Consider the following 11,461-nt stretch of genomic DNA (forward strand, 5'->3'; position numbering starts at 1 on the left):
AGCTGCTCCATGTGCCTTGGAAAATGAAATGGGGGAAAGGATGATTTAGGCACTGAGTGCAGACACTGAGTGCAGTTCTGCAGCAGCACTTTGAGATCCTAGAAAAAAATCTGGGAGTAGCCTTGGTCTGAACAGAATCATGGGAAAGTCCAAGGGGAAAATGGGAAGTGATTTGTTAATTGTGAGCAGGAATTTAGAAATGCTGGACCACTGCTCTATATATTCCTTCATTCAAATTATACTAATAATTTGTCCTGTTTTGCAACTTTTGGCCAGAGACTCGAGGTGAAAGTGATGCTCTACAGAGCAGAGGGCTTTGTTAGGATGGGAGGGGACCCAAGAATGGGAACAGCTTCCCTGGGAATGGTCACATTCCCAAGGCTGCTCCTGAGTGTTTGGACAATGCTCTCAGGCACAGAGTGGGATTCTGGGGATTGTCTGTTGCAGGGTGTCCTGGTTTGAAGGACAGGTGTCTGCCAATAAAGGCAGGAGCTTCTCTTTTAAATAGAGTATGTAAACCCCCTGCCTTCAAATTATTATAATTTTGAAATTAAGGGACTCTCAGGCAAAAATTGGGGAAATAGGAGTAACAACTTACTGGGAAAATTGAAATGGAAATGCAGTATTGCAAAGAACAATCTGACACCCTGTCAGTCAGTCAGGGTGGTGGCACAGTCCCATTCCATGGTGCTGCATCCTCCTGCAGGGGCAGATGTGGCTCAGCTGGAGCAGTGCTCCTGGAGAAGGTGCAGTTTCCTCTGAAGGTGCAGGGATGATGTGGGAAGGTCCAGTTTTCCTCTGGAATCCAGTGGAAAGGCTGCTCTGGTGTTCCAAATCTCATTTTTTCTCTGGGTAGGAAAGGCTTGGCTCCTGCCCTGGCTGGAGCATCTCCCAGTGGGATGATGGAATTTTATCAGCCATGCACTGGGACTCAGTGGCCATGAACAGGAGATATCTCCTGGAGGGAGGATGGGCTGTGGGAAGATAAAGATGACTGCCCAGCTGGTTTAAAGATGGCCCATTAGCAGAGAATATGTGCCAGGAGATCAGGGGCACTGCCCCACCTGGCTTAACAGATGGGGACAGAACACACATTGCTGGACATATCAACACAACACACAGGGTTGGGACTTGGACTTGATGGTCCTTGTGGGTCCCTTCCAATTTGGGAAATTCTGATTCTAAGAGTGGTGCAGAGCTTAAGGGACATTTTGGGAAACTCCATTTGTCTGAGTGCCACAGTCCCTGCTCAGCTCTGCTCACAGAGGAGGAGCAGGGGTGGGAAGCTGGAGCTGGGTGTATAGATTCCCAAAGTGTTTATTCTGGGTGGGTCCAGCTGATGGTGCCATGTGACAAGAGAGTTGTTTTGTGGATGGCTGAGCTGCTGTGGCTGTGTTTGTTTGTTTGTTTGGCTGGGAATATCCAGAAGAAGATGCAGAAGGAGCCTCCTGGCACATCCCAGTTATCACATCCAAAGGGCCAGGGCTGTGTGTACTGCCACAGTGCCCCACATCTGAACCTCCTTCCCAGAGGATGCTGGCACTCCCCATCCCTCAGGGCAATTTAATTCTCTCCAAAATGCTCAGTCCACTGAGAGATCTCTGGGTGTCACCTTGTCCTGTTCATTTTTGGCTTGGCCAGGACCTTCCTGCCCCATGTACTGGCTCTGCTGGGATGGAATTCACATTCTTTATATCAGCACATGTGCTGCTCTGTCTTAGACTTGTCCCCAAATCTGTGTCAGTGATTTTGCTGTTGCTGGGCAGGGCTTGCACAGCATCAAAACTTTCCTTGTTTCCCACTCCACCCCACCAGTGAGGAGGCTGGGAGGGGACACAGGTGACCCCAAATGACCACAGGGATATTCTATACCCCATATGTCATGCACAGCAGCAAAATCTTGGAGAAAGAAGGAGAAAGGGAGTGTGTTTCAGCCTTTCCATAAGGTTTTAAAAGAAATGAGATATTTAAATGGGACACTGGGAAGGAATTCTTGGCTGTGAGGGTGGGGAGGTCCTGGTACAGAGTGCCCAGAGAAGCTGTGGTTGGAATTGTGATTCCACATTCCCTGGAAGTGTCCAAAGCCAGGTTGGACAGGGTTTGGAACAATCTGGGTTGGTGGAAGGTGTCCCTGCTCTTGGCAGGTTTTGGGATGGGCTAAATTTTAATGTCCCTTCCAACACAATCCATTCTGTAATTCCATGATCCTTATGCCTCTTTGCCTGCACACAGCTTTGCTTCACTTATTAAACTGCCTTTAACTTTGCCTGTAGGATTTTTGCTTTTACACTGGACCCTGCTCTTCCATTTTCCTGGTATTTTCAATCCCAAACTCAGGCACCTCCAAAGACTCATTTAAAAACCACCTCTGCAGGTTGGTCCTTACATAAGCTTGAGGTGACTATTCTATTTTCTTTGCCAACAGCACACACATGTTGGCATTTCACATCTCCCATAACCTGAATGGTACCAAAACCTCTTTTCCACCCCAAGAACCAACTGGCCCTGTCCTGCCTGACCCATATGGTCACATTCTCTGTATTAGAGTGACTGATCCAAACTGCCTCCTGGCACAGGGAGTGTTTGGGTTGGTGTTTGGGTTGGTTTCAGCCATCTCTGCTCTGTGTGGGTGGAAAAATCCTGTACCCACTCATCCCCATTTATTTCCCAGCACAGAGCTCCCTCCTCCAAACCCAGCTTCCTTCCCAGCTCCTGTGCCAATGATTCCTGCTCTGCAGCCATCCCAAACATCCTCCTACAGCCTGGCAGCTCCCTGGAGTCACGAAGCCATTATGACCATTGAAACCATTGAAAGCCATTGAAACCCTCCAATGGCTTTAAAAGATGCATTTTGGTCTTCTGTTTCCCCCACTGTGATTTGGGGGAGTCACTGCTGAAAAGGGTTTGGGCCAACCTGCTGCCAGTCAATTTGGGAACACCATCCCAAAATTCTCAATGCCACCCACGCCCCTGCTCAGCTGCCAGGGTTTCAAAGCAATCCATGGAACAATTACAGGCTAACAATACAAAAAAAGGGAAGGAAACGGTTCCATCCCACTGTGATCTCGTGGAGAAACCCAGAACTGTTCTGTAATAAAGGTAAATCAGTTTCTGTTTCGCTGAATAATGAGCCCCTGATGATTCCAGCAGGAGAAATCCCAATTAGACACGGGTGGAAAAGGAGCATCCCATCTTGGGAGCACGCTGGAGAGGCTCAGGATTTTTTTTTTTTTTTTTACTGTTGTGCTTTGTGCTTAAACTGAAGCTTTTGTATTTTGAGAAAAGCATCCTGAAACACCCATGCACAATGCTGTGAAGCAGAATCCCCAACTTTTTTAGCCCCTCCTGTCACCTGCTGCATTCTGGTGAGAGGAACATCCCCTTGCACCCCAGGAATGATCCAGGAGTCCATGGGAGCTGGTGGGAGTCACTGTGGGAGCTGCTCTGCATCTTGGCAATGGGTATTTGGAAGGATGAAAGGGTAAGAGACAAAGAATCACAGAATAATTTAGGTTAGGAAAGAGCTCCAAGATCACTGAGTCCATCCTGTGACTGATCCCCACCTTGTCACCAGCCCAGAGCTCTGAGTGTCACATCCAGTCATTCCTTGGGCACCTCCAGGGATGGGCACTCCAGACCTCCCTGGGAAGTCCCTTCCAATGCTTGACCACCCTTTCCATGGAGAAATTCCTCCTCATGTCCATCCTGAACCTCCCCTGATATAACTTGAGGCTGTTTCCTGTCCCTGTTCCCTGGAGCAGATCCTGTCCCCCCTGGCTGTCCCCTCCTGTCAGGGAGTTGTGCAGAGCCACAAGGTTCCCCCTGATCCTCCTTTTCTCCAGGCTCAGCCCCTTTCCAGCTCCCTCAGCCTCTCCTGGTGCTCCAGCCCCTTCCCCAGCTCTGTTCCCTCCAGCCCCTCAATATCCTGCTGGCAGTGAGGGGAGTGTAGATATTTGTAACACAATTTTTGAAGAATTCTGAAAAAGTAAATGCAGGAGTGAAGGGGAAGCAAAGTCACCTCTTGGTCCAACCTGATGCAAAGCCCATCCAGGCTTTTAGGAATCCCAGATGTGCCACTTGTAGGTGCATTATGTCAATAAACAATGGTGCCAGCAGTGGTGGCAACCTCACAAAACTAAGTGGCCCAGTCTGGCCATCTCCAGGCTTTTAAAATCTCTCCCTGCCTCCAGTCCAGCTGCCTCTGGTGAATCCTGAAATAGTGAATAGTGTGCTGTCCTACATTGTTAAACACAAGGATTTCACCAACTGAGTTAGAGATGCTCTCATGGCTCAGCTACCAGGAAAAGATTATTTTACCCTTATCATTTCTTAAAATTTTCCCCTGGGCATCATCCACTTACAAAGTCTGGAGACACAAAGCTGAGTCCAACAGCCCCAGTTTGGATCTGACTCAGGGCACTCCTTCCTTCAGTCGGCACTTTGGGGGAGAAATGAAATGTTATGAAAATAAGACAATTTTTTTCCCCATGTGCTTTCTGAATTTTGGATCTTTATCAGCCAGGTAGGATGGCAAAGTTTGATCAACATCAGATGAAAATGGGGAAACTGAATAAACTGAGCATGCTGGATTTTTTATGGAATCCCAGAATGGTTTGGGTTGGAAGGGACATTAAAGCTCATCCTTCCCAATATCCCATCTATTCTTCTGGCAGAATGAAGCCATTCCCCCTTGTCCTGGCACTCCAGGCCATCCTCAAAAAAAAAAAAAAAAAAAAAAAAAAAAAAAAAAAAAAAAGAAACTCAGTACATAATTTTTGCCATTTCTGTGTAGCACAGAAATGAAATATGAAATATTAAAGTATTATTGTTATTAGCTTATTAAGATTTTAAATCCTTCAGCAGAATACCCAAGCAGTGAAGAGTGGAACACACTTTAAATATCAAATCACTTTTTTTTTTTTTTTTTTAAAGCACAAGTTGAATTCTTTTATAGGCTAAACTTAGCTGTAGGTGTTAAGCATAAAAATATATGATTTGTGGTTATCTTACAAAAATTGAGGTTTTAAAGCAGAAAAAAAATTAAAAGATCTCCTGGTTTTCTCCCTCCTCTTTTGTGGATTTTTCTAAAAACTTTCCTCCCAGTAGGAAAATGGAAAATAAACTCTGTTTTCTCATGTACTTTATCCAGCACATTTCTAACACAAACAATGCTGAGTTGTTGCAGCAAAACTTAAAAATTAAAATTAAAACTTAAAAAAAAAATTAAATGGCATTTCTTTCTGCAAATTCACAGAAAAAAAAATGGGAGTTTCTCCACTTCTTTCCTTTTAAAACTTATTTTTGGCAAGAATGTATATTCATTTTATATTCTGGCATATTTACACGGATAGAATCAAGAGAGGCAGAATTACAGATTTCTTTTTTCAGTCCTGACTGTAATTGAAAACCATCACCCCTAGATGGCAGAAAATCTCTCTTTTGGGGTGTTTTGGTTCGTTTTAATCCTTGCACAGGATGCCACAATCTCGAATTTCACTATTTATAATCCTCAGTTTTATCCAAGATCTCTGATTGTGACTTGACATCAGTGAGTTCTAAACCTCACCAAAATTGCTTTTGCTGATCAAACTGCAAATCTTATGCCAAAAAGCATCTCCCTGTCCTCTTATCAAACATATCCCAGGGCTTTTTGGTGTCCAGCCCTTTAGTGTAAATCTGAATAAACTCAGGGCCTAAATATTGGATTATTTGGAGGCATTGGTGCAGAGACAGAGATGAGATGGGGGCATTTCAGAATGGTTTGCACAGTCCAGTTGATACAATTATCAAGTTAGGAGGTAAAAATTGATTCCTAAAAGTTCAGAATCCAGTCTGAGGAGATCTCATGGTTGTTTTTTGCTATCCATGGAGTGAGACAAGTGATTAATTGCTCCTGCTTTGGGCACCCACTTTGTTCAGGAGCCACTGCTGCTGCACTTTTGTAGAATCGTGTTTCCCTCCACTGAAATTTGTGGATTCCCATCCCCACCTGGGGCTGCACAGGCTGGGAGCTGATGGTCTGGATGATAAACAAGGTGTTCACATGTTACTGAAAAAAGGGTTGGGCACTGAGAGGGAATCAGGGATTTTATTTATCTGCCTGCCTGTGGGGTCACAACCAAAATATGCCTTGTCCCTCCTTTCTTCTGGCTCTGGATGACACAGCTTTTCTTTGCTAATTTCTACTTTTTTGTGGTTTTAATTCTCTTTTCCCATCTCTGTTCTCAGCCAAGGTTTTCTTGACCTTGGCTCAAAATGTGTTCTTCTAATGCTGATGTAAATTTTCAAGATTTGTGACCGTCCCATACCCTCTGGTACATGTCCTACATCCACAGCTATGCATTAAATCCATTTCCCTCCAGCCATGAGGAAATCTGAAGGATATGAGGTAAAAAAAAAAAAAAAAAAAAAAAAGGAATCTGCCAATAAAATGGAGCTCAGGAATACAAGAAGCCAAGGACCAAAACCTTGATCATAGCTCAGCACTGACCAAAGAACCCAGGATAATCTTTGATATTACTGAGTGAGAAGTCTGTGATCAAGCAAGGATTGGAGAGTTTAATAACTGGAAAAGCTCATAGGGCAAAATATAAAGCAAGAACATCAAGATTGAATTATTTCAGTGATGAGTCCATCCAGTCTCTGCCAGTGGTGAGTGTGGTCAGCCTTTGCTCTGGCTGGATTATTTGTTATTTTTTGCAATAGCAATAAATCCATAGCTTTGATGGCCAGAAAGGATCTAAAATCCTGTATCTGAATTCCTCTGTAAGTTCAGCTCTGGGGTTTCATGCTCATCTCTCTCCTTCTCCATAAGCCAGCCTGGGGAAACAGGACCAGGCTCACTTCAGCACAACCCCAGCTCCAGCACAGGGGCAGAAATTCCCTGGGATCTCTCCTGAAAATGTGCATTAACCAAGGTGGATGCCCTGAGAACTCATCTCACGTTCCTTTAACTGCTTATGGCTTTTTTATCAGCTCATGTCTTTAGCCTCTTACCCTGCCTATGGATCCTTGGCAAATATTCCAGCCAGTGATTCAGCTCCCCATAAATCAGAGACCTCCCTGTGGTCTGATGAGTCACTTCACTGACTGTCTGCTTGGGTTTCTGGGGATAAACACCCACCTGGGATGTGGATGTCTCTGCCACGGGGCTGTGATTCAGCTGCCCACACAGGATGTGGGCACTGGGTGACATTTGAGCTGCCCTGAAGTACCTGAGCCACCTGTATCCCCTGAAAAATTCAAGTTTCCAGTGCTGAATTCCCAGAAGATTGGTTGTACAAGCTACTTAGGATGCTTCCCTTGTTGCACTGATGTCTCTCAGCCAGGAAAGCTCCATCACCATTTGAAAGTTGGTGGGAGAGAGGGGAAGAAGCTGGGATGAGTTGCTGGGATGAGGTTTCAACTTGTCCCAGTGAGAATTGTGCTAACAAAATTGTCCAACATTGTGCTAACAAAATCCAGAAGTCATTAAGAAATTAAAATATGATCCTGATGGAATCAAAGTGCCTTAAGCTGAAAGGAAAGAGGAGTGAGGTGAAGGGATAGAGAGAATCATCCATGAATATTGCAAATTTCAGAGCAGGAACTGACTTCCATGTGGAGCCAAGGGACAGAAAGGGATGACCCTGGAGGGGCCAGAATTTGGGAGATATTTCACTCTTTCCCTTCATCCTAGAGATGTAAAAATCTTTATAAATTGTGACAGGAAGGGAAACTGTCATTTCAAACCCAACATAATACTCTGCCTTTCTCTCTGAGTGTTTTTGTGATGCTCAAAACGAAAGGACCATTTCATGTCCTGGTAATCCTCAAACCTGGATCTTCACATCTCTGCGAACTCAAATACCCAAAAAACTGCTGAGTTCTTGGCTGGGGAGTTATCAAGCAGCAGTGGGGAACAGGTAAAAGGTAAAATAAACCATAATCAGGACTTGCATTAAAGCATCTCTGTGAGCTGCCACCAAGATTTGCTGCAAAGTTGGGTCCTTCAAGGAGGGCTTCAGTTCAGCTCACAAAAACTTCAGGGATGTAAGCAACCATTCCTGGATGTTGTAATTTCCTGGGAATCATGTATGTGAGAGCAGTGGCCACGCTGCTGCATCTATCCAGGGGCAAAATGGGATCCATCCAATGCTGGTGGCAAAAGTTTGTGTCCTGAGGTCCCCCCTAGGAAGGGACACTGAGTCCTGTGGGGACAGGGAAAGGATTTTGGGAAGGAAGGAGGTGAGGAGCAGCAGGATCAGGGCCTGCAACTCACCCATAGTGGTTTGGCACTTCCATCCCAGCAAGGCTCCTGCCTGGGGATTTGGAGAATACTGCGGAGATGGGGAAAGGAAGGAATAGAGTTTCACCTTCCATTCTTTTATCACAGAAACAATGAGTGGTGGGAAAAAAAAAAATTAAAAAGAAGAAGAAGAAGAAGTTGTAAATGGCAGAATTAACAATAATACAACCCCATCCCTCCCCCTCTCCCTGTGTCCATTCAGGGAGACCGACAATAAACAAGGTCACTTGATTCATTCAGCTCGGGGTGTAAACAAAGCCTTACAATAAACCCCCCCTTTTTCTCCAAGAATAGATGTCCCCCCTCCACACAGGGCCCCCCCTCTTGGCTTCTCCTCTCCCATCATCCCTGGACCAGCCCTGCTGCCACTTCCTTCGTCCCCATCCCGGCTCCGTGAGGCCCCGCTTCCTACTTGGTGTGGGAACCTCAGCTTCCCTGGGCAACATCTGCACTTTCTCATGCTGGCCTCATCCCAGGATGCTGATCCAGGGAGAGAGAGGGAAAAGAGGGGAAAAAAAATATTCATAACAAACCAAACTCAACCCAACACTAAAAGGATTTGTGTCCCCTTCCTGGGAGAGGATCCCAAAAGCTGGTGGTCCTTTTTCACAGGCTTTGCTGGGATCCCTGTGGCCAGTGGAAAAATAGGTGTGTGTGTGTGTGCATGAGCAAAGGGCAGAGGATGAGTTGTGCAAGATGTGCTGAGGTGGGATAAAGCCTGGGATGGGGTCCAGGGGGGTGACATGAGGCTCTGCTGGGAAGGTCACTGGGGAGTCGTGGAATGGTTTGGGAAGGGACATGGAAAGCTCATCCAGTCCCACCCCAACCAGATCTGGTTACTCAAAGTCCTGTCCAAGCTGGTCTTGAATGTTTCCAGGGAATGGGGAAATCACCACACTCCAAGCTTGGGAAAGTTCTGAGACTTTCTCCACCTCACCCCTTGCTTGAAGGGATTCCTATGGAGCATTCAGTGGGTGCCAGTGACTCACACACCTGGGAATTTATCCCACCCTGCCACCTGCACAAGCTGGGATGACCCTTGTGGGTCCTGCCTGAGGGCTGTTGCCCAAATATGGGGATATTTTGTGTTCACCAGAACAATCCCTAACCTTTGGGATTCCTTCCAGGTCCTTGCAATGGCTCTGGGGTCTGATGGGATGCAGGAAGGAAGGTCTCAGCTTGGTCACATCACACAGGGGACCCTATCCAGGCTGGACAGGGCTTGGAGCAATTTGGGATAGTGGAAGGTGCCAATGGCAGGGGTTGGGATGAGCTTTAAACCCTTCCAACCCAAGCCATTCCCTGATTTCATGCTTTGGTCAAGACAGGTGGACATGAGCAATAACTCTGCAAACAGATTTCTCCCTGTGTTCCAGAAAACTGGATTTACAAATCACTGCTGGATTTAAGCACTGGGGAATCTGGCTTAGCTTTTGCCTCTTGAGTTCACCATAAACTTTCTCAGTGTGACCTCAAACAGCCCAAATCCTCAGAATCACTCCAGTTCCCTGCTCAAAAGCTCTGAAATAACACTGGGGGCAAAACACCTTTGATGCCTCAGTTTCCTCCTTGTTTTTCCTCAGTGTTCAGTTTTTTAAATTGCAAATTTGCATCGTCAGGGGTTGTCTCATGATGTTTCCACATCATTTAATACAAAAGAAAAGTGTTCACCTTCCATAACTGATCTAATACCACAATATTTCCACAACAGTGTCTGGAGCACTGTAACAATAATAAAAATAATAAAAAGGGATGAATTATTCCTTGTCAGGGGAGGAGGTTTGTTTTCAGAGATGCTCAAGAGATGGGTAATAACAAATAATTCTAATACAAAGCCTGTTTCTTTACAATTTAATATTTGCAACACCACAAATCTGGCTGTATTTGTACTTTTTTGCTTTGTCTGTTGGATTCCTACCACAATTATTTGCTGGGATAAGTTTATTTTCCTGAACCTCTGGGGAGCAAATTCTTAAAAAAAAAAAAAAAATTAAAAACTGTGAGAGGGAGGAAAATCCCTTTGTTTGTGCTACATGACATTCAAGCATATTTAAGCTTCAGAAATCACCAATTTTTTGAAGTCCAACATGGCAAAGTTGACATCAGGGCACTCATGGATTAACAGATTCTTGGATTAATAGAGACAGTATTAATTAATACATTATAGACACCTGGGGTGCACCTGCAGAAAAACCATGGAATAGACCTGGGGTGTGCCACTGGGATTTTCCTGGTCCAAAAACTGAGTTGGGAAATTATGAAAATGACAGAAATTGAAATCCACTAGGTTGGAAAAGTCCTTTAAGAGCATTGAAACCCTCACCTGGCTCCACCCTCCTGTCAGGGAGCTGTGGAGAACCCTCCACTGGGTTTCTCTGAACTGGATTAAAATCACTGTAGGTCTGATTTTTGTATTTTCAGCCCAGTTCTTCCCTGGGCTTGGCACCTGCCCTTAGGCAATGATGTGGCTCCTCAGCAGGGCAGTGAAAAGAGAGGAAAATTCCCATTTTGAAGCTGTTTGAGAGGATGCATTGCAAAAGGTGAAGGAAAACTTCAGCTCAGTCCCTGGGAATTCTTCTCCTGCCAAGAAATCTGCATTGTTGGAAAGAGTGTCCCAGAGGAAGTGATTGAAATATAATTGTGTGAATCATATCTGTAACCTGCCTGGGCTGCAAGAAGCTTTGCTGAACCCTGGGAATAGGTTAAATGACCTAAAAAGACTTTGTTTTCCATGCAGGAACAACCTGTAGCAGCACATTTTAAGGGAAAGCTGCTGTTTTTGGAGGTCACCAAGGCTGGGATGTCCCCCAGCATCAGCTCTCCACAAGTACAGCTCTGGGATGGATTTCCTGCTGTTTGAGGAGGGCTGAGATACCTCAAATGATAACTCTTGTGTGATAAATTGTGCCTGGGGTGTGTTTGGGGTGTTTGCTGAGACTCAGAGCAGCTGTGGTCAGGCTGGCACCACTGGGGCAATGATGGGGACAAGGGGACATGGGAGGGTGAGGCTGGCTGATGAGTCTGGGGTCCTGCTCTGGGGATAGGGGCTGCTGCAGAGGTGGGAAATGCTGTTTGGAAGGAGATATAAGATCTGGGGAGGTGAATTTTGTGCTGGGATGAAGAGGCTGGATTGAGTCATAGATGGAATCATCATCCAGTCCCACCCCCTGCCAT

The sequence above is a fragment of the Erithacus rubecula genome (assembly GCF_903797595.1).
Source record: "Erithacus rubecula genome assembly, chromosome: 2".
In the NCBI taxonomy this organism is placed as follows: domain Eukaryota; kingdom Metazoa; phylum Chordata; class Aves; order Passeriformes; family Muscicapidae; genus Erithacus; species Erithacus rubecula.